At 38.5% G+C, this 24849-nt stretch overlaps 1 protein-coding gene across 3 annotated transcripts in view; it reads right to left on the bottom strand.

The window, feature by feature from the left end:
• Positions 1-24849, bottom strand: part of GALNT1 (polypeptide N-acetylgalactosaminyltransferase 1) — a 126198-nt gene that overhangs the window by 73750 nt on the left and 27599 nt on the right. For 2 of the 3 annotated variants that reach the window (XM_053206672.1, XM_053206669.1), the window contains exon 2: positions 5175-5229. The exons of the other annotated variant lie outside the window; for it this stretch is intronic. The gene's annotated coding sequence lies outside the window, so the exon portion shown is untranslated. The remainder of the gene's footprint in view (positions 1-5174; positions 5230-24849) is intronic. 3 annotated transcript variants of the gene reach the window in all.

The following is a 24849-nucleotide window of genomic DNA, read 5'->3' as shown; positions in this document are numbered from 1 at the left end:
ACTGCAAGAATATTTTCCCAGTTTATACCTTATCTTCTTAATAAGAGGTGTCTTTTGTGGTTCACATTTTCTATGTCTTAAGAAATTCTTCTCTATCTAGAGATCATTAAAGATACTGTTCTAATGTCTAAAAATTTTTAAGTTTTACCTTTCAGGTTTAAGTAGAGATTCAATGTCACTTTCTGCCATGTGGATAACCAACTGTCCCAGTACAATGTATGGAAAGTTCATCCCCTTACTAAAGGTGTGCAATGCAAACTTTGTCATAAACCTGATTTCCAGGTTTCTACGTTCTGTTCCACTGGTTCGTCTACCCCTACACCTCATTGCTGTCTTACTTATTACAGCTTTATAATAATTCTTAATAGATGCTAAAGAAGCCTTCTCACCTTGTACCACTTCTTAAGGAGGGCCTTGGCTACCCTTGACCCACTGGCCTTCCTTAGCTATGACAACCATTTAACTCCCATGAACAAAAAAAACATTCCACATACTGAAAAAAAAAATCTAGTAGTTAAAAGAATTTACATGTCTACGGTGGATCAATTCTACTGTTCTGAGAAAACAAATTAAAAATGATACAAGTCATAAAAACAGAACTACCCCACAACCCAGCAATTGTACTACTAGGTATTTATCCAAGGGATATAGGTGTGCTGTTTCAAAGGGGCACTGTTATAGCAGTGCTATCAACAATAGTCAAATCATGGAAAGAGCCCAAATGTCCATTAACTGATGAATGGATAAACAAGATGTGGTATATACATACAATGGAGTGTTACTCAGCAATCAAAAAGAATGAAATCTCATCATTTGCAACAACGTGGATAGAAGGAGAGAGCACTATGCTAAGCGAAATAAGTCAGAGAAACACAATCATATGATGTCACTCATATGAGGAATTAAAGATACAAAACAGATGAACATAAGGGAAGGGAAGCAAAAATAATATAACAACAGGGAGGAGGACAAAACATAGGAGACTCTTAAACACAGAGAACAAACTGAGGGTTGCTGGAAGGGCTGTGGGTGGAAGGATGGGCTAAATGGGTAAAGGGCATTAAGGAAGACACTTGTTGGGATAGACACTGGGTGTTATACATAAGGGACGAATCACTGGAATCTACTGAAAACATTATGGCACTATACACTAACTTGGATATAATTTTTAAAAATAATAGTAAATAAATAATGATACAAGTCATAAAAAAGAAGTTGGTGATAAGGAGTTCAACTTAAGAGCCATTTAAAATAAAAATTTCAGGGGCGCCTGGGTGGCTCAGTCAGTTCAGTGTCCAACTTTGGCTCAGGTCATGATCTCGCGGTTTGTGAGTTCGAGCCCCGCGTCGGGCTCTGTGCTGACAGCTCAGAGCCTGGAGCCTGCTTCGGATTCTGTGTCTCCTCCTCTCTCTGCCCCTCCCATGCCCATGCTGTGTCTCTCTGTGTCTCTGAATAATAAATAAACATTAAAAAAAGAAGAAAAAAAGAAAAGAAAAACCCAAAAATGTCTTATAAAATGACATCATTATTAAAATAAATTATAGCGTCCAACTTTTATGTCTACTATACTGTTGTTCCTTAAAAAAAAAAAAAAAAGTTTCGGTATTTTAGAGTCAATTCTGTACTCTCTGATACTTACTGAGTCTTGGCCAACCATGTTCTTGATACCATGTCAGGTACTGCAGATGGTACTAGCCTGAAACAAATCACACCCTGGAAACTTATGCTGTCAAACACCAATCTAAGAGACACGCCATTCACATCACAAAAGACAAACATCAACTCAGGAAACCTGACAGGAAAAAGACAGACCGATAGGGAAGTTTCTGAACAGGTTTTATCAGAAGGCAGTGCAAGATACTAAACTTTTCTGCAACAAGGTTTTCTTTAATTTTTTTTCTGTAGTTGTTTTGTTTCTGTCTTTCCTTTACCTAAAACCGTTTAATGGCTTCTTACTTTTCTTACTGTTACTGCACGACTCATACCTGCAAGTTGTCACTAAAGAAATTCCATGGTCAAATAAGTTAGGAAAATGTTATATACTCTATACGCCCTGGGAGATTCATACTGTCTACTACTGACTGCCCTAAAGGTTCTATGAAGTTCTGCAATAAAGAAACCTATTTCATTTAGTTAACTCAGAACCTCTCACTTACAAGCATGGAACTTTTCCCATCCATTTTGTCTTTTTTGCATAACACAAAACAGGTTTCAAATAGCAATAGATTAAGTAACGGATTGGTTTCAAATCCTGCAATCAGCCAGTTTTTAAAGTATGGGTTATTCTTTTCCAGCAAAAATGGTTTTTCTGTGCACCTGCAAATTCCATTAAAGAGACCTTACCATGTTCACAAGGAAGATCTTCAAAAAGCAAAGGTTAATTTTGTAATATCTAAATTGAACTGTTTAAAGTTCATATTTCTGTACCATCTTTTTTTTTTAAATAAATGTTCATTTATTTTTGAGAGAGCGTAAGCAGGGGAGGGGCAAAGAGAGAGGGGGACAGATATCTGAAGAGGGCTTGGCACTGATGATAGGGAGCCCGACGTGGGGCTTCAACTCACGACCCATGAACTGAAGTTGGATGCTCAATTAACTGAGCGCCCAGGCACCCTTCTGTATTATTATTTAATATAACATATATGGCACAAATAGTTGTAAACAAAAATGGTAAATCCAGAAGTCACCATCATTATAAGTCCTTAAAAGAAAAGAATCTAGAAGAAATGAAAAGAATTCTAAAGAAGTGAAATTTAGCAACTATTTACTATCAGTTGTTTTTTCTAAGTTTAGAATATCATGTACTGAAGAATATATCACCATTTAAACGGTACATTCAACAAATGCAACATTATTCCACATAGGATACTGTGAGGAAAGAGTTAACATAGCAGGTCTGTTTCACTCAGTCCATGCTAATCTCTGGGGCATTCCTGGAGCCATGGCAATGACCCCTGGCCAAACTCTGAGAACTAAACTCCTGGAATGTTCACAGTCACTGGGTAAGGATGTTAAAGGCAATGGGTCAGGATGTATCAGGCTGTCAGCATTGTTTAAAGTAATCACCAAGATTTATGATGTGCACCTGGTGTCTGGTCGGGTCCTAAATTTTAGTTACCAGGGCTGGCCACAGAAAGTCATGTCCTTGGGATCCTCACAGAGGAAAGACATGGCTGTTTGTGCCTGATCTTCCTGGCATTCACCTGTATGTATCTTTTTCCTGCTGTTCCTGTACTGTATCCTTTGCTATAATAAACCTTAGCCATGAGGACAACGTTATATTGGGGGAGTCCTTCTAGCAAACCAAACTAATGGACAGTCATTCATGGGACACCCCCCCCCCCACACACACACACACAAAACAAACACCATTAAAGCATTTGGTTTGCCATAATACCCACTTCTCTCATTATTTTTCAGACGCTAAATGATCATAATCACAATCTACTTAAATGAATAAATCAATGTACAGGAGAAAAGTTAACAAAGCAGGTGTAAGATTCTTATCCTTAGAAAGGCTGGCTTGCAAAGTTGGCCCTTGGTTGGCAACTGGGAATTTGAATGACAAACAGTTCCCTATACTGTTAAAACACTTAGCTCAAGTGATAAGTGTCTAACTGTGTCTAACTGTTTGTACAAACAATATGGTTTGTGCAAAACACCTGATTTTCTTCTGGGAGACTGAAATTTTGGTACATGCTAGGCAGAGGGTGCCTCTATGACCAGCCCAGAATAAATAGAGTGACATTGAGTCTAATGAGTTTCCCCAACTGATAACACTTCACATATGTTGTCACAATTTATTACTGGAGCACAGCTTATGTGACTCCACTGGGAGAGGTTCTTGAAGGCTTGTGCCTTGTTTCCTCCAGACTTCACCCTATGTACTTTTTCCCTTTGCCAATACTGCTCTGTATCCTTTCACTGTAATGTTAGCTGTTATTATAACTATATGCTGAATCCTATGAGTCCTCCTAGCCAATCACTAAACCTGGGGAAGGCCTTGGGAACCCGCAACACAATCAGCATATGAAAAAAGAAGTGTCTATTAGGCCAAATGCTAAAATTCAAATTTGGGTTCAAATTTCAATTCCAACACTTACTAGTTAAACAATCCTAGCAGGGGCTCCTGGGTGGATCAGTCATTTAAGTGGCCAACTGGTGATTGTGCCTCAAGCCATGATCTCAGGGTTCCTGAGTTCAAGCCCCACATCAGGCCCCTCCCCTGCTCATGCTCACTCTCTCTCTCCCTCTCAATAAATAAATAAATGAAATAAGCAAATAAATAAAACAAACAATCCTAGCAATGTTATTCTTTATTTGCATAAACCAGGAGCTCTTTATTCCTCTGAGAAAAACATGCCCACCTTATAATTCCGTTTCACTAAATTAAATGAGGTCATGTACAACACTTAAATATTATACTACACGCTCGGTAAATATTGAATAGTATTTCTAGAGGCACCTTCTTAGATAAAACAAAAAATCAGGAAGCTTTTACATTTGTACTGATATAATGATTATTCAAATGGCCACAGTACTGCAAAGCTCAGAGATAAACTTTAACCCTGAATCTTTTTTTGTTTATTTATTTTGAGAGAGCACACGTGCACACCTCGTGAGTGTTATTCGTGAGTGTTATGTGACTGGGGAGGGGCAGAGAGAAAGGGGGAGAGAGAGAATCCCAAGCAGACTCTGCACTCTCAGTGCAGAGCCTGATGCGGGGCTTAAACCCACGACCCACAAGATCATGACCTGAGCTGAAATCAAGAGTCTCATGCTTAACCGACTGAACAACCTAAGCACTCTCAACCCTGAATCTTCAACACTGATTCTATGAGTGATTTCCAGCCCACTTGACACGATTATTGGGTGAGCTCAAGCAGGTTAAACTAAATAATAAGAACCTTTTTATTTCTAAACTTTACATTCATCTAGTCTTCAAAATGACCTCCCTAATGAAATATGAATGCATTAATTAGTACCAGGACTATGCTTGATGGTTACATTTCTGAAATAACTAAATTTGGATTTTAGTACAAACCATTAACTTATGTATATATGAGGCATAAAGTCCAATCAACATAAGTGTGAAACCTACATAGCTGTAAAAGCAAACCCCAAGGTAAGGGAAGTGAAACCCCGAAGTCATTCACTCCCAGCTATCAACTTACCCCAAAGTGGTTTTTCAAATGAATTCATATCCCAAATCCACATGTCCCACATGTCCTGTTGAAAAATAAATTTCCTAAAATCAGATTATTACAGAATAACTCTATCCTCCCCCCTTATTACTTCAGCCATGCTATTCCACTGACTTTAGGTCAGCCGCATCTGAGGGCAAAAACCATGTCTTATTCAGCTACTTCCCCAATGCTGAGCACAGGCACATAATAGGTATTTCTCCAAACCTTGCACATAGTAGGTATTTAGTTAATGTCTAGTGCATGAGTGAGTCAATGAATAAAATATCACTGAGATCCAACCTCAAGCTCAGTGGAAAGACTATAAAAGAGTCATTCCTCCTCTTAGAAATCTAACAGGATATTAACTTTCCAGGTGGGAAGTCCAAAGACAAATAGCACCTGGAGCAGGTCCTGTTTATTCCTCATCCCACCCCAACCCACCATGTTTTTCACTGCATTAGACTACCAACTGAATTCAACTGATCATTTTCTGCGAGACTACCTATTCTTGTATTTTCGTTTCATTCAAGCCAGCCATGGCTGTTCTATTCCTCTTGCTGGTGCAAGTGACCAAATCCCAACCAAGAGCACCTGAGAGGAAATCTGTTGGGTGCATTCAGGAAAAGTTATCCTCTCTCAAAGATGTTGAAGGAGAAACTATACTTTTCTACCTTTGGATACTGTGTGTACAGTATATTTAGAAGTGTATTTATAGCAGCCATCTTGACTCATGAGGGAAGCCAACATCAACATGTTTAGGGTGACAAAGTTAAAATATGGAAAGCACATAGGAACCTGACAATATCACAGAGCCACTGAACAGACCAACCCTGAAATCTATGTCTGGACTTACTGTTACCTGAGATGATAAAACCCTCATTGTTTAACCGGGTACTCTGCTACTACAGTTGAAAGCATCCCAATACACCACGCTGCAACCTACAGTTATTGATTTACACAGGTATGTATGCTATGAAGAAAAAAACAAGATGTGAATCAGTGAAGGGTCCAAATTAAGGAGTCTACTTTTACAGGAGATTGCAAAGAAGCAGAATTTCAGCATAAATAGCTACAAAACAGAACTTGGTGTATAACATGCCCATCTTAGACACAGCATTATTTAATCTACCAAAGACTCACATATCCCTAATTCATTCAAACTTTAATAAATATCAAATATGTGCAAGGCACATAAGTAGTCTGATGCATATGAATATGAAAAAGGCTCAGTGCCTGTCCTCAATGAGCTTGCAGTTCACGGGGGAGAGAGAACAAGGTAAGTCTGCGTGGCGCTTCATGGTTTATAAAATGCTTTTACATATTTGCAACAGGTCCCACGTCACAAGGGGCTGTAGTGCACAAAGGAGAGAAACTGGTGGGGGAGAATGATGGAGGAACCAGTTTGAGTTAGGAAAGGGAAAAAGGATATTTCAAGGAGACAAAACGGTCTGAGCTAAAATAAGAGAGGCAGGAAAATGCAGGGGATGTCTAGGGGACAGCAAAGAAAAACTGGAAGACATGGCTGAAGGAGTATGTTCAGAACAAGAAAAATCTTGATTAGCAAGCTAAGGAGTTCGAAGAGCAATGTTGACCATAGTGTTCCCATGTTTTTATCCCTTTTATACAAATGCCAAGTCATTACCTCAGAACACTGCAGTTTCAGAAAATGTACACCTTTCCTCCAACCATGAACTCAAGATACTAGGAAATAGAACACGGCCACCATCAACAACGACAAACCCCTCAGATAGTGGGAAGTAGTTTTTGGGAAGGATCCGGCAGGAACTTCCTCCAGGCCAGGGGCTCATCCTATTTTCTGGCTATGAAGTCCCCAGAGTCTCCAAAGGTGTTTGTATTTCTGCCCAAACACCAACCATAGCCCTGGGCTCAATAATCTGCCCTCCTCCCCCAGATTATCATCTCTGTGCACGTTGTCTTTATTCTCTAATTTCTCAACTCCTCAACCCAGTGTGGTCTGACTTCACTTCAGTGAAACAGTTTGATCAAGTTACTCTAGTATTCTAACTACCAAAACAGGTCTCTTTCTCCGAATCATTCATAATATCTAAAACATCTTCTTTTCTTGTCCTCCGGGGTCATTCCTTGTTCTCCTCCTTTTCTGATCATCCTCTGCAGTCTTCTTTACTAGTTCCTCCCACTCTGCCTTGGATCTGTCCCCAGGCTGTCACTCCACACACCCTCCTTGGGAAATTTGCCAAGTGTAAAGATTCACCCCTGGTGTGCCAGTGGGTCCCGTATCTGTGTCTTCTTCCTGGGACTCTCTCATTAGCCTGCAAGCTCCTCCAGCATGATAATTACTTTTTCACACCTGAGCCCTAAAAATCTTATAAAATGTCTGAAGACAGCAGAAAGGAATATGCGATAAAGCATTTCTGCCCCAATGTCATTCTTTATCCTTTTCTAATGTTTTACTTTCCATTCTTTTTTTTTTCAATATATGAAATTTATTGTCAAATTGGTTTCCATACAACACCCAGTGCTCATCCCAAAAGGTGCCCTCCTCAATACCCATCACCCACTCCCCCCTCCCTCCCACCCCCCATCAACCCTCAGTTTGTTCTCAGTTTTTAGGAGTCTCTTATGCTTTGGCTCTCTCCCACTCTAACCTTTTTTTTTTTCCTTCCCCTCCCCCATGGGTTTCTGTTAAGTTTCTCAGGATCCACATAAGAGTGAAAACATATGATATCTGTCTTTCTCTGTATGGCTTATTTCACTTAGCATCACACTCTCCAGTTCCATCCACGTTGCTACAAAGGGTCATATTTCGTTCTTTCTCATTGCTCTGTAGTACTCCATTGTGTATATAAACCACAATTTCTTTATCCATTCATCAGTTGATGGACATTTAGGCTCTACTTTCCATTCTAACACCAAACACTAATTTACAGCAAAATATATATTAATTTATTACTTGTGTCACAAACTTCATGAGGGTAGAAATTCTGTTTAATGATTTTACTATACCATCTGGAATAATACCTAGCACATAAGAGTTCAATCATCATTTGTTAAATAAATGAAAAACCAGAAAGCAATACTGTGTAAGAAAAAAGGTAGCTAAAATTAAAGCATTTTAAGGTTGTTATGTTCAGGTACAGGATAAAGATAGGTGATTAATTTTAGACGTTTTAAGATTAAACATTATTGAAAATTTAAAGGTAACAATTAGTAAAGTAAAAACAGAATGTACAACTTAAAAACCAAAGTTGAAAGAAAGAATATCAATCAATTAAAAATAAAACAGGAGGGGCAACTGGGTGGCTGCCGCTTAAGCACCCAATTCTTGATTTTGGCTCAGGTCACAAACTCATGGTTCACGGGATCAAGCCCTGTGTCAGGGATTCTCTCTCTCTCCTCTCTCTGCCCTTACCTTGCATGCACGTGCTCTCTCTGAAAATAAACGATATATATATATATATATACACACACACATATATATACACACATATATATACACACACGTGTGTGTGTATATATATATACCCACGTATACATATACATACGTATATATACATATATATATATACACACACACACATATATATATATACATAAATGAGCTATCAAGCCATGAAAAGGCATGAAGGAATATTAAATGTATATTGCCAAGTGAAAGAAACCAATCACGTACTGTATGATCTCAACTATATAACATTCTAGAAAAAGCAAAACTATGGAGACAAAAAAAGATCGATGGTTGCAGGGGTGGGGGTTGAGATAGGCAGATCAGAGATGATTTTTAGGCAGTGAAAATACTGTCTATTGTACATAATGTCCTTATACATTGGTTCAAACCCATACAGTGTATACCACAAAAAGTGAACTCTTAGGGTGGTTATGATATGTCAGTGCAAGTTTATCCTTGGTGAAAACATGTACCACTATGGTGAGTGATGCTGATAACAGGGGAGCTATGAGCATGTGAAGGCAGGAGGCATATGGGAAGTCTCTATACCTTCCCCTCAATTTTATTGTAAACCTAAAACGGATCTTAAAAAAGTCTTTAAAAAAAATGAAAGCGTGAAAGACACACAGAAAGGTGAAATAGCTTATACTGGACTAACCTTCCCACAAACAACAATTATAAACTCTGGCCAAAATGTAAAAACCACTATTGAAAAGCACTGGATAGGTTAAATAGGTTATCGGGATTAAGGACTGCACTTGTGATGAGCACCCCGTGTTGTATAGAAGTGTTGAATCACTATATTGTATACGTAACACTAATATTACACTGTATGTTAACTAACTGTAATTCAAATAAAAACATTAAAAAAAAGAAATTAAAGCAATTAGAGAAGCACTGGATAGCAACCAAAAGACAGAAAAGAGAAGCCAATCCTTGAAATAGGAGAACTGAGATTTGCCTTTATATTGCTGCTTGCCTACGGGCAGATACAAGCCTGCATAGCGTAGAGTAGGTCAAACTAGAGGAAAGTCATTCACTGGCTCTTGGCAACAACTAATGAAGTCTGGGGCTAGTAGAGCAATTAGAAAGTGAGGAAGAAAATCCTAGGTATGTTAATATACGTAAACTCCGCCACAATCCTTAGCTGAGCCCTGAACACACAACACAGGAGACTCCAGAGGTCTCCCAAAAGAGCAACAGCTAAAATGGATGAAAGAACTGAGCAAGATATCAGGTGTACTGCCCAATGCAGGGGAAACAGAGTTTGGAATTTAAGTCCAGCCAGCCTGCTAGAACAAGAAAGAATCAACACTCTTTAGGAGAAAACAGAATTATACATCACAAAAACACATTTAAAACATTCTGTATCCCAAGGAGGCTCCACACCATCAGCACAGAGCCCAACACAGGGCTCAATCTCACGAACCCAGAGATCATGACCTGAGCAGAAAGAGTCAAGACGCTTAACCGACTGAGTCACCGAGGTGCCCCGAAACGTATTTCTTAAATAATTAGACTTAGAAGTAAAAAAATATTCTTTGATCCATGAGCTAAAAATGGATGTTGTGGTCGCAGACATGAAAACAACATTAATCTCATTGTACATCTCCATCAGAGCTCTTGGATGACCAGGCACATTGTCAATGAGCAGTAATATTTTGAAAGGTTTTTTTTCCTGAGCAGTAGGTCTCAGCAGTGGGCTTAAAATATTCAGTAAACCATGCTGTAAACAGATGTGCTGCCATCCAAGCTTTGTTGTTCCATTTCTAGAGCACAGGCAGCATAATTCTTAACGGCCCTAGAATTTTCAGAATGGTCAACGAACACTGGTTTCAACTTAAAGTCACCGGCTGTGTTAGCCCCCAATAAGGTAGTCAGGATGTCCTTTGAAGCTTCGAAACCAGGCACTGACTTCTCTCTAGCTATAAAATTCCTAGATGGCATTCTCATTCAATAGAAGGCTGTCTCATCTACACTGAAAATCGGTTGTTTGGTGTGGCCACCTTCATTAGCTTCGCCACATCTTCTGGATCAACTGCTGCAGCTTCTACACCAGTACCTGCTGCTTCACCTTGTACTTTTGTAGAGACGGCTTATTTCCTTAAACCTCATGAACCTCTGCCAGCCTCACACTTTTCTTCTGCAGCTTCCTCACCTCTCTCAGCCTTCACAGAATTGAAAAGAGTTAGGATCTTGCTCTGGATTAGGCTCTGACTTAAGGGAATGTTGTGGCTGGCTTGACATAATATTCATACCACTAAAACTTCCTCTGTATCAGCAATAAGGGTGTTTGGCTTTCTTCTCATTCTCCACTGGAGTTGCACTTTTAATTTCCTTCAAGGACTCTGCCTTTGCATTCACAACTTGGCTGTTTGGTGGAATACACCTAGCTTTCAGCCTATCTCAGTTTTCAACATGTTTTCCTCACTAAGCTTAATCATTTCTAGCTTTTGATTTTAAGTAAGAGACAGGTGACACTTCCTTTTACTTGAACACTGAGAGGCCACTGTAGGGCTAAAATTGTCCTAGCTTCATTTCTTTTGTGTCTTGGTGAATAGGGAGGCCCGCAGAAAGGGAGAGAGGTGAAGCAGTCAGAACACACACAACATTTACCAACTAAGTTCACTGTCTTCCATGAGTACAGTCTATGGCACCCCGGAACAATTATGATAGTAACATCAAAGCTCACTGATTCAAGGTCACCATAACAAACATAATAACGTAACGAAAAAGTTTGAAATACTTTAAGAATTACCAAAATATGACCCAGAGACACAAAGTGAACAGACGCCATTGGAAAATGGTGCCAATACACTTGTTCAACACAGGGCTGCCACAGACCTTCAGTGTGTAAAACACAGCACCTGCAAAGTGCAATAAAATGAGGTATGCTTGTAAAGGATCAATTTAAAGATACATCAAAAAGCAAGTATCTGGGGTACGTGGATGGCTCAGTTGGTGAAGTGTCTGACTCCTGATCAGTTCATGACCTCACTGTTTGTGGGATCGGGCCCCACACTGGGCTCTGCACTGACAACAAAGAGCCTGCTTAGGATTCTCCCCCCCACCCCCCGCCCCTCTCTCTGCCACTCCACTGCCCAGTCTCTCTCTAAAAAACAAAAACAAAAAAAAAAAGCAAGTATCCAATCTGATCCAATCTGAAGATCTGAGAAGAACGAACAATCTTTTAATGAACAGAGCTTCAGTGAGTTATGGTACAATATCACAAAGTTTAGTATATATGAAATCAGAGTCGCAAAAGGAGATTATACAAAAATCCTATAGAAAATTATACAGAAAAGTATATGCAAAAATAACAGCTGAAAATGTACAGAATTTGGAGAAAACATAAAATTTCAAATCTAAGTCCAGTGAACCCTAAGCAAGATAAATACAAGGAAAATCTCAACTACAGCACATCATATTCAAAGTGCTGAACACTAGGGGCACCTGGGTGGTTTCGTGGGTTCAAGCCCTGAGTCGGGCTCTGTACTGACAGCGCAGAGCCTGCCTGGGATTCTCTCTCTCCCTCTTTCCCTCTCTCTCTGCTTCTCCCTCACTCATGCTCTCTCTTTTTCTCTCAAAATAAGTGAATAAACTTAAAAAAAAAAAAACACCTTATAATAAAAAAAAAAAAAGTGCTGAACACTAAAGATACAGAGAAAATCCTGAAAGCAGCCAGAGGAAAAAGACATATTATATACAGAGGAAAAAATAACAGTTGACTTCTCATTACACAAAACAATTTTCAGGTAAAGAGAAGCCAAAACAACTCGTCTCTTGCAGACCTGCACTACATGCAATGATATAAAGGAAGTTCTTCAGGCAGAAGGGAAGTGACACCAGATCTGTAAGTATGAAGATGTAATATATGCAAAAATTAGAGCAAACAATAGAGGTGGGAGTAAGTGGAACTACATAGTTGCAAGGGACTTACATTTTACGTGAAATAGTACAACCTAGTACCCATTCATGGTATTTAAAACAAACAAAAGAAATCCCAGGAGACTGAAATGAAGAATAAACTTTGTTAACCTGATAAAGGATATCTGCCCCAAATCTACAGTAAACAAAACAGTTACTGGTAAAGTCCTGGAAGCATTCTCTTTAAAGTTAGTAAAAGGATAAAAATGTCTTCTATCACTTCTTCCTCTCAACGACATACTAGAAGTCATACCCAGAAGAGTAAAACAAGAATATGAAACAAAAGATTTAAGAATTGGAAAGCAGAAGAAAAAAACAGAGACAGAGAGAGAGAGAGAGAAATGATAGAGAAATCCAAGCAAATAAAGACATTTAGAACTAATGAGAACTTTGGCAAGCCTGCTGGATACAAGTTCAACATGCAAAATTCAATAAACTATTTTTGCTGATAATAACTAGAAAATTGCTTAGAAAGTCTCTAAAAAATAAAAATAGCATGCTCAAATATGGATGGTTTATTAAAGAAATAAATCCTCTCAATATTAATCTATACATTTAATACAGTTCCAATCAAAATCTCAATACATTTTTTTTTTATATATAGAACTTTAAAAGCAGGGTAAAATCACATGGGAGAGCAAAGCCATGGAAGCAAATACAAGTTTGAACAGGATGAGAGAACTCTACCATATATCAAGCTGCAGTAGTTAAGTCAGTGTGATACATGGGCAGAGACAGATTAAAGGACCATAGAAGAGAATGAAGAGTACAGAATCAGACCCAAATGATCATACAAACTTGATACACGACAGGTGTCACTATACACCGGTGTGAAAAAGATAGACTGTTTAATAAATGTTCACCCACGTGTAAAAATAAAACTCCCACCTCACATCATTAAAAAAACCCCTAATTCTAGGTGAATTAAAGATTTGAGGATATACAGTTCTAAAATTTTTAAATAAAATATAAGCAAGTATCTTTGTATCTTTGGGTATGAAGAATTTCTTAAAACAATCCCCAAAAGCACAAACCATAAAAGGAAAAAGTAATTTCTACTACATGAAAATTAATTTTTTAAATATAACCAAAGACATCATCATAGACAGTTAAATAAGCCAAAGACTAGGGGGGAAATATCCACAAGAGAAATTATAAGAAAAGATTAATATAAGAATGTATTAATAATTTCTCCAGGGCACCTGGGTGGCTCAGTCAGTTAAGAGTCCAACTCTTGGTTTAGGCTCAGATCATGATCTCATTAATTCAGGAGACAGAGCCCCATGTGGGCTCTCTGCTGACAGCATGGAGCCTGCTTGGGATTCATTCATTCATTCATTCATTCGTTCATTCTCTCTCTCTCTCTCTCTCTCTCTCAAATAAATAAATAAACAGGGGCACCTGGGTGGCTCAATTGCTTAAGCATCCAACTCTTGATCTCAGCTCAGGTCATGATCTCACAGTTCATGTGATCAAGCCCCACATTGGGCTCTGTGCTGATAGCGTGGAGCCTGCTTGGGATTCTCTCCCCGCCCCCCCCCCCCCCGCCTCAAAATAAATACACTTAAAAAGAATTTTTTTTAATACATAAAAATAAATAAACTTAAAAAAAAAACCTTCAACTTAAAACAAGCAACAAGGTGGAATGAAAATTGCCATGGTAATGGGTAAATCACAGGCAAGGAACCATAAAAAGCCAATGAACATGAAAATATGCTCAACTTCAATAGTATTCAGAGAAATGAATGTGACCTCATCAAACTGGCAAAACACAAATGTTAATAAGGAATAAATGGGACACTCATACAATGTTGTTCCAAGTGTAATTTAGCACAGCCACTTTGGAGAGCAGTCCGGCATTATCCAGAATACCTGAAGAAAACACTACCCCATTATTCAGTAATTCCACTTCAGGTATATACCCGGGAGAAACTCTCTCTCACATACTTACAAGGAGACATGAACAAAGACTACAGCATGGTTTATAAGGGGGGGGGGGGGGGGGAGAGGTAACAACCTAGATGTACAGCAAGAGGAAAATGAATAAACTGTGACAGAATAATATATAGCAATTAAAATTAAACTAGAACCATGTGCATCAACATTGGTAAACACTATTGAATAAAAAAAGCAATGTATGTATAGTATATTCCATTTATACACAGTTTTAAAGCATATTAAAATAAAACATCCCATGGACACAAACATATATTGTAAAAACAGCATAACATGCAGGAATACAATATGCCAAATTCACATTATGGGTATTTCTGAGGAGGGAAGGAAGGGCTTCAATAATACTGGAACTTTTTTTATACAAAAGATCTAAATTGTGGCAGACTGCTAGTTTCTCACCAAATACCAATTTTCTTCCTCCGTCTTATACATCAAACTGCTGTATTGATAACAGTGGCAATTTACCTCTCTTGGCCTGCCAGCAAGCTGAAGGTAGCCAACAAGATAAAATCAGCAATCACCGGGTGGGACTATGGGAAAGATACTGAAAGGATGAGGACTTCACGGGGACAGGGACCCTTTGCCCTTACTCCTTCATTTATTCTCCTGCCTGGAATAGGGACGTGAAGGATGGAGCCGCAACTGTGAGATGATGACCTTGAGAAAAAAAGAAAGCAACGAGGTAAGGACTGGAAAGCAGAAGTGAGATGTCCGGTCCTTGAACCAAACAACTGCCACAGCCAGAGAGGAAAAAAGTCCCTTTTAAAGCACCTTTTCCAGGGGGAAGAAAGGTTGCAGGGATCTTTTAAATGCAACCAAACCTACAGCTAGGCTAACTGACACAGAAGAAAACAGGGGGAAAGTGTGAAGATAAGGCAGATTGTGCTATTGTACTTTTCTGTTTTTAATTTTTTATTAAAAAAATCTTTTACCCCTCAGATTTGAAACAGAGATTCTCAAATGTTAACCACAGACAACTGCTGGCCCACAGACCAAGAAAAACTACAAAGGCAACACGTATACTTTATGAGGTGGCCAACCAGAGTGGATAAAGAATTCGACAGACACGGGCCAACCACACTTGGAGAGCACAGACCGCTACTATGCTATTGCCACCAGCACTGCTACCGCCAGTTTGGATAACAAAACAATCCCACAGTCTCTTGGCTCGGGCTAGGGATGAGAAACACCAAAAACAATTTGCAGACTAAATGGAAATCTCTGTTGTCATTCCCTTTTCCCTATTTTTCCTTCTCCATGCATTCCCCAGAGCTGGTGCCAAAGTTTTCTGCTTCCACAACTGGATCATCTGAGAAGCAAAAATATCACAGGACAACGGTACCTTCAGATAAAATTTAGCTGTCTCTTACAACTGCAAACAGGAAGGTTCTTTTCAGAACTACTTCATCCAAAACACTGTGTGACATTACTAACTTAAGTGACCTTTTCAGATCTAAAAGTTTTTTAAATTTGCTCAACAGACCAGACGAAAACACAAGTTTGGAATGAAGGTAGATTTTAGATTTTGGTGCAAGATAATGGTCTGAAATATTTAGGTAACCACGTGAAAAAGAACAAAAGAAAACAACAAAGTCCTTGTGTACTTATTGGCCTGTTACAGAAAGACGATAATCTAAGTGGTCATGACTTACCACAAGTACCACACAATGCAAAACATACCCTTCATCTTCTTTCCTTACCTAGTCAGCAATTTGGTACATTCGTTTTTGCGTGGGGTTTTTTTTCCTAATTTGATTTCTCACTTATTTGGTTTCTCTCTAATGCCACTTAAATTTGTTTCTTAGCTTATAACGTTGGTGGTTGTTCTGCATTCTCTGCTGCTGATTTTATTCAACTTTCTGGCCCCCTGCCTTGTGCTTCTGTGAATAGCTATTCCCCACCTCACTCCCTCAATGTGGTTTTCCCCCAGTCTCAGATGGCTTCTGCACTGACACTAGCTGAGATCCATACTAGGCCCTAGCATCCCAAGTGCCTTTTCTTGGAATTTTTTTCAGTCCTTTGGGGGCAGATAATAGGATTTGCTTCCTGATCTCAGAACCAAGAAACAAAACAAAACAAGACAACAACCTCTGAGATCAGTATGTTTACATTTAAGAATGTAGTAGAAAGCTAACAGGAAAATTACTGGAAAAAAAAATCCCTGAAAGAATCCTGCTATATTCACATCAATAGCTCAAAACACTTCTTCTGCATTATCTTTTTCAGTTCCACTGAATTCTCCCAATTCTGCTAAAACCTCTGAACACTAGGGTTCTCTTTGCTTCCTACTTAACACTCAACAGTTGCACATGTTTTTATCACTAATAAAAATGTAACTAAGATAGGTTTTTTTTGCAGATGACATTTCTCTACTTTAGCTTTAGAGAATTTAAGAATTAAGTTCACACATGACCAGGGTTTTTCAAACATACCTACTATGTTCCAGCCTGGATTTAGCTTCCTTAACTATAAATTCAAAAATAATTAAAATAGTTAAGATACATTTAAACATTATCAAAGAGCATATACTTTTTATTTTTTTATTTAAAATTTTTTTTAACTTTTATTCAGTTTTTAAAAAAAAATTTTTTTTAACGTTTATTTATTTTCGAGACAGAGAGAGACAGAGCATGAACAGGGGAGGAGCAGAGAGAGAGGGAGACACAGAATCTGAAACAGGCTCCAGGCTCTGAGCTGTCAGCACAGAGCCCGACGCGGGCTCGAACTCACGGACCGTGAGATCATGACCTGAGCCGAAGTCGGACGCTTAACCGACCAAGCCACCCAGGCGCCCAACTTTTATTCAGTTTTAAGAGACAGAGAGAGACAGAGCGTGAACGGGGGAGGGGCAGAGAGAAAGGGAGACAGAATCTGAAGCAGGCTCCAGGCTCCCAGCTGTCAGCTCAGAGCCCAACGTGGGGCTCAAACTCACGAATGGTGAGATCACGACCTGAGCCGAAGTCAGACGCTTAACCAAATGAGCCACCCTGGCGCCTCGAGAGCATATACTTTTTAATGAATATAAAATAATTTTACAGCTTTAATGAGAAGGCCTAACACCACTGCAGAGAACAGTTAAATTTAACTATAACTTTCAGTTTTGCATTTTGCTGTGCTGTTAACTGTAGTACTGCCCTATATACATGAAGTGCTTGATTACCAAAAAAAGAACAGCAAAGTAGTCTTAAAGGAGAAGATGAAAGAGTTACCTGATACAGCAAAGTTTATGGTTTTATGATAAAGAACCTTAATCTGGAAGGAGAGTTATTTTAAAAAGAGCAAAGGAGAAGGAGAAAGAAATAATAAAAATTAGGTATCGTTTTATTTCTCCACAGAAGAGTTTTTTCACAAAGACCAATCGTAACGTGTGGATTTGTTTGACTTTCAACTCTACAAACCAACTCAGACATTTTAAAGACCACTGGGGAAATCTGACTGGGTATTAGATGACATTAGGGAATTAATGTTAGTTTTATCAGGAGTAACAACAGCAATAAGGCTAGATTTGAGAACATTCTCATTATTAAAGATCCATACTGAAGAATGTTACGGGTAAAATGACATGATGTCTTGAATTACTTTAAAATACTTGGGCTTGGGGGTCAAGAGTAGCAGGGATTGAGAAGTAAAGCACATGTGGCAAATCTTAACCTTAGTTGAATATGGAAGATGGATACAGGTTTAAGGAGATTCATTTTACTATTTCTTTTATATATTTAGAATTTTTTGAAATACAAAAAAAAAATAACTTTTAAGCTTGTTTTAGATAGCTCAAAGCTAAGTTAGAATTACGAATGGATTTAACATTCCACTGTGGCAGGCCAAATACTGCAAACATTAGCATTTTGTGAACAAAATCAAGGCATGAATACACTCATTCACTTAACTTCAATTTAATAATGCACACTTACTATATGCCACACATTTTATTAGACCCTGGGAGAGCAAAGAGTTAGACAACGTCACTGTCCTTAGGGAGGACACAGTCACCATGAATACCTGTGATAAAGGATTCCAGGTGGTCAGAAAGAAGGCACAGAGAATAGCAGCCACAGACAAAAGACTGAGCGGAAAACTGTCAGACTGCCTGCGATGTGCCATGTACATTACATCCATGTATCCCTGCTACTCTCAAATAGAAGAGAGTTCTATACTAATAGAACTCATTAGTTCTGTCTGTCTTCATACAAGACTCCACCTCAGCATAAAAGAATCTATGGGTAGAGGGTTCCTCTATAGATGACTGTGCATGAGAAAATTTCAGACTAACAACAAACCTTTCAAGTGGGTTTATCTTCATGTTTCAGCTGAGGAAGCTCAAGAGTCATGTTTTAGGAGTAAGCAGAACATCCACATTTAGAGAACCGGAAGGTCTAAGAGGTCAAAGAAGAATCTGGAGAGTGACACATAAAACCAAAAAAGAACCAAGTTCTCAGAAAGGAGTTCTCCACAAGACGAAATGCTACAGAGGAAGGTTAAGTGACACTGGAAGCTGTTTTTGTCAATATTTAGCAAGCTGCAGGGAGTTTGGTGATTTAAACATGACACTAAAAAACACCAGAGGGTCTCCTAAACTGTGCTAAGTAAAAGAAATGAAACACTACTCAAACCTTACTACTAATCCCATTAGCCATATGTAGTGGAAGGCTACGGATAAAAAAAAAAAAAATCTACAGTTCCTAAAGCTAGAAAGACTACTCCTTCCTTTAGTGGGGGTAGAGAAGTTAAAGAAGGAGAATGAAAGCACAGCAAAGGCTACTGCACTTACTGAGAGCTAAGCACTCTCAGAGGCACTATGTTACATAAGCCTCCCACTGAGCAGTGAGCTAGGTACTGTTATGCTCTTCACCTTACAGATAAGAAAACAGACACTTTAAAAGGTTGGGTAATTTGGCCAAAGTCACACAGAATTTCTAAAGACCGGAATTCAAAATCAGCCAAGTCCCAGTAATCATGATAAAACCCATAAATCTGTAGCCTTTATCATCTACCTCCAGAGTTTACAGAAATGGAATCATAATAGAATACAGTCTTTTGCTACCTTTTTACTCCAACACGTTTTTACGATTTGTCCATATTGCTGTATTAATAGCTGACTAACTTTTCTTTGGTGCCATAGAGCAGAGGATTGGCAAATTGCTATTTTTATAAGCAAAATTTTATGCGAACACAACCACACCCATTCTATTTCTTTATGAATGGTTTATGGATGCTTTTGCACTATAACACCAAAGCTGAGGAAATGCAACAAAGACTGTATGGCCTGCAAAGCCTAAAATATTTACTATCTGGAGCTTTACAGACAGTTTGCTGACTTCTGCCACAGAGCACTGCAGTGGCATACCTGATATTGTCCAAGTTTTATATTCGATGTAGTTTTCCTGTGCATTTCCTGGTTGACAAATATTTAATGCCTAACATTTTTCTTCTACGAAATGGCTTTTCTTTTCTATTGTCCATTTACCTTTCTCATTGTCATATATGTGTGTGGATATATATACATACGTGTGTATATCACTGTGATAAAAATTTGTCAATTGTATGTATTAGAAATCTCTTCAAAAAATAGCTTCTACTTCTGTACTTGTGACTAGTCTCTACACTCTGTTGTAAAGAAGAAATAAAAGATCGTAATTTTAATACAGCCACATTTATTAACCTTTTCCTGCAACTGTTTTGCTTTTAGCATCTTCTTAAGAAAGTCTGAGGTCATAAAATTCTCTAATATTTTATTCTGAAAGCTTACGTTTATCATTTCACAATTACATTTTTAATCCATCTGGAATTAGTTTTTTTTAATATGGTGTGAGGTTGAAATCTTTTTTTCCTCCAATGTGGATAAATAATACCAACACCACTTACAGAGTATTCCATTTCCTTATTTGATTTGTAACACTAGCTCCGTTATGTATCAGATTTCCAAGTATGTACAGTTCTGTATTTCACCTCAATTTTCCTCCATTCCCCAGTGTCTATCCTTGCCCTATTACTACATGATCTCAATTACTATAGTTTCACAGTAGTCTTAAAATCTAGCAAGACAAGTGGTCTTCAGAAAATATCTTGGCTATTCCTGGTAGTTTGCTTTTCCAAATAAATTTTAGAATTAATTTGTCAAGTCCCACAAAAACAAATAAAGCCATACCCTGCAGGGTTTTTATTGAAATAGCAATGAATTTATACATTAATGACAGATTAATTGATATGTTTACAACACATAGTTTTTCGCCCTATGAACATAGCTGGCCCCCAAATTTATTTAGGTCTTCTAATGTAACTTTTATAACTTTCTATATAACTTGTCATATTTATATGACAATATGTTATATTTATTCCTAGGTAGCTTTTTTTTTTTTTTTAACTGCGGTCAAGTATCCCTTTTTTTTTTTTTTTATTGTGGCTTGGATTTTTGTTTTTGTTTTTTTGCTCCATTCAAGCAGTAGGATCTCCAAGTCCAAACCCAATGAGAGTGGACTTGCAGTTACCATTTCTCAAGGAAGACTCCCCTCTCCGATGAAAGACAGGCTGAGACAAGTAACCCTCCTTCCCCTACTCCTACTTGCCCCACCCCTCACTGTGGGACAAGTGTCTAATTTTTTTTCCAAGTTACCCACCAACACCTTTCATGGAGTTTCAGCTTTATACACAGACTGTGCATCTTCTCATCTTGTTTGATCCCTACACTCTACCTAGTACCCCATTGTCACCCTGCAAAATTCAAAGCTCTAGGCTTCCAGGGATCGACAGATACCAGAAGCCCCAGCATAGCAGCCAGTGTCAACATTAGTCTACTTCTCTGGATTCAAGATTTCTTGTTTTTGACCACTGAGGCATTTCCTTACCTGTTTGTCAGCTCAACTATGCATTTTAAAAACTATTTTGAATATCTGGTCCAGTATTTTTAATCTTATACAAAGGGAAACTTTAAAAAAAAAAATCTGTAGTCTGCCACATTTCCAGAAACTGAAGCCTCTAAATATTTGAATAGTCTGCTACCGGAGTATTTTTCCCTAGAAGAAATGTATCTCTACTTCTAAAAGCCAAAGGAAAAATAATTCATTCAATTAACAAATATCTGCCAAACACTGTTCTACGCACTTGGCTTATATCAGTAAACTAAACAAAGATTAATGCATTCAAAAACTCTATGTGGAAGGAGAGGTGCACAGACAGCAAACAAAAAAACATAAGTAAAACTGACCTGTATCACAGAAGGCAGTAAGAGCAATGGTAAGAAAGAAGAAATTGGTCAGGTAGAAGGATCAAAGGTAAGGCACCTAGTATTTCCACACAAGATTATACCAATTATTTTTTTAAACAAAATCATAGGAAACTATGAGTTTTCTTCTCTTCATGTGAAGTAGGATGGCAAGCAATCTATAGACCTGTTAATATTATATGACTCCACACACCTCAATGAAATAGGAACACATTTTAATATCAATAATTGGAGATGATGCTCAAAAAGTTATGACACTACCTATTCAAAAACTAAAACTCAAATAAATGGAATTTAAAAATAAATTTATGACGGTGCCTGGCTAGCTGAGTCAGAAGAACATACGACTTTTTTTTTTTTTTTTTTTTAAGTAGGCTTCATGCCCAGTGGAGAGCTTGAACTCACAACCCTGAGACCAAGAGTCGCATGCTCTACCAGATGCCCCAAGTATGTGACTCGTGATCTCAGGGTGGTGGGTTCGAGCCCCACAATGGGTGTAGAGATTACTTGAACTTTTAAAAAAAATGTTAGAAAAAAAAAAATAAACTTATGATTGGGATCAAAGTAGGCACTTAAATATTTACTGAAAAAATGGTTAAATGTGCACTATCTTTTATATTTCTAAAGATATTTAGAATTTAATTATCACTATTAGGCGGTTCTTACGAATGCTGAACCTAATCTAGAAGGCAATTAGTCCCATTATATTTCATTCTATCTTTTATGGAGCTCTACTACCCTATTTATAACTACTTAAAACAGGATTTTCTCTTTTCATAAGAAGAATCATGTATGAAGTTGAGTTATTAAATCATGCCTTAAAATATTTAGCTCCAAATCCAAGACCGTACTTTTAAGTCGTATAATTATTGTCATTGCTTTTCTCTGTATTACTCAATTTTTCCTTCCGTGTCTTATAAGGTAGACAATAAAGCTAGAGCTTATATTACAAACACTGTGTCATAATTATATACAACAATCTTTTTTAATGATGCAGATAATAAATAACGTAATAATGTAATGAATGAATGTTCCAGCACAGCCACTTTATGTTGTATGGCAAAGAAGACTCCCTAAGGACAGAACCTATAAAACTTAAAGACAAGATTTACATGCAACAGCAGAAGCTTTATAGGAAACTTGTGACCCTTTTTCACGACAAAAAATTAGAAATGGTTCCATGTAGGGGCACCTGGGTGACGGCAGTCGGTTAAGCGTCCGACTTCAGCCAGGTCACGATCTCGCGGTCCATGAGTTCGAGCCCCACGTCGGGCTCTGGGCTGATGGCTCAGAGCCTGGAGCCTGTTTCCGATTCTGTGTCTCTCTCTCTCTCTCTGCCCCCCCCCCCCCATTCATGCTCTGTCTCTCTCTGTCCCAAAAATAAAAAAAAAAAAAAGTTGAGAAAAAAAAAGAAATGGTTCCATGTAACAAACAGACTGTCTTGAGAATGCTGCCTGAGACAGACAATAGTAACATACTAAAATCAGCTAGAGGTAAGAATGCTTCAGCACCGTCCAACCTCCTGTCCTCTGCTAGCTACTTTCTACTCGGTTTTCCAGACAGTGAGAATTCTTCCTCTATTTGGCAACTAGAATTAGACTTCCTCTAGCTCCTTACTTTCATCTTGGTTATGTACTGGGCCTTGACTATATTTTACTTTACATACTCTCAGACATGAAAGACAGAAAATTGTCTAAAAAACCTGAGTTAGATGATGTCTGATGACATAAATACTTCTACAAGGTTGCTGCAAATTTCAGTTAAATTTTCTTACAAAGCTGGAAAAGTAAACCTCTGAAACAAAATTAAGTCTCTGGTTGCAATTAAATCTTTTTATTTATTTGAGAGAGAGAGAGGGGGGGGGGGGGAGGAGCAGAGAGAGAGGGAGAAAGAGAATCCCAAGAAGGCTTTTTTTTTTGGCTGCGGAGCCTGAAGCAGGGCTCAATCTCACAAACCTTGAGCTCATGATCTAAGTCAAGTTCAAGAGTCAGAGGCTTACCTGGGAGCCTGGGTGGCTTAGTCCATTAAGCGCCTGACTTCAGCTCAGGTCATGATCTCATAGCTCATGAGTTTGAGCCCTGCGTTGGGCTCTGTGCTGACGGCTCAGAGCCTGAAGCCTGCTTTGGATTCTGTGTCTCCGTCTCTCTCTCTGCCCTTCCCTTGCTTGCGCTCTGTCTCTCTCTCCAAAATAAATAAACATTAAAAAATTAAAAAAAAAGTCAAAGGCTTACCCACCCAAAGGCGCCACCCAGGCGCCTTGCAATTACATCTTTTCATTTATCTTTTTTAACTGTGTTTGTTCTTGTTTTTGAGACAGCACAAGCGGGGGAGGGGCTGAGAGGGAGGGCAATAGGGAATCTCCAGCAGGCTCAGCGCTGGCTAGCAGCAGGACTAGACCTCATGAACCATGAGATCATGTCCTGAGCTGAAATCAAGAGTTGGATGCTAAACTGACCGAGTCATCCAGGCACCCCAATTCTTTTTATGAAAACAAACCAATGATAACACACTTAAAGGAAAATGGCCTTGATTACATATTAATACAAGTATTCCAATGCCTGCTATGATATAAAGAGCCATGAAAGAAGTCACTGACAGCTACGCTATGGTAGAGTACAAAATCTGCACAGCATGCTCACCTGCCTCACTCTCTCACACACAGTATTCTCATGCTGGAGGCATCAAACCCATGGTCAATTCAGCAGCAAGGCCAAGGAAATGAGAAAGGAAAAGCAGGGCCCCAGGGACCTCCTCCTCCCTAACCTCCAATACATATGTACCTTTATGTGTTTTATACACTGGAGCTTGGTAGAAGATATCTGAAAATGTACTCCTGCCACTAAGAAGATTCAAAACCATCCACCTGTCGCAGCAGGAACCAACGCCAGGGTCCTCAACATCCTTTTAAGGAGGCTGCAAGGTCGAAACTATTTGTAAACCAAGTTATTATTTGTCTGTTTCCTCTTGTTCAGTCATGAGTACTTGAGTTCCAGAGGATACACGACATGTGATATCACAACAGAAGGAACGCAAAAGAAGATGCAAGAATCTAGCTATGAGAAGCCAGACATCAATGAGATTTACACAAATATAAAACAAGGACACATTCCTCACTAATTTTATTTTGAAAGCAG

Source organism: Acinonyx jubatus, chromosome D3 (assembly GCF_027475565.1).
Source record: "Acinonyx jubatus isolate Ajub_Pintada_27869175 chromosome D3, VMU_Ajub_asm_v1.0, whole genome shotgun sequence".
Classification (NCBI taxonomy): Eukaryota; Metazoa; Chordata; class Mammalia; order Carnivora; family Felidae; genus Acinonyx; species Acinonyx jubatus.
The sequence above is the reverse complement of the archived record's forward strand: the minus strand, read 5'-3'. Positions and strand labels throughout refer to the sequence as shown.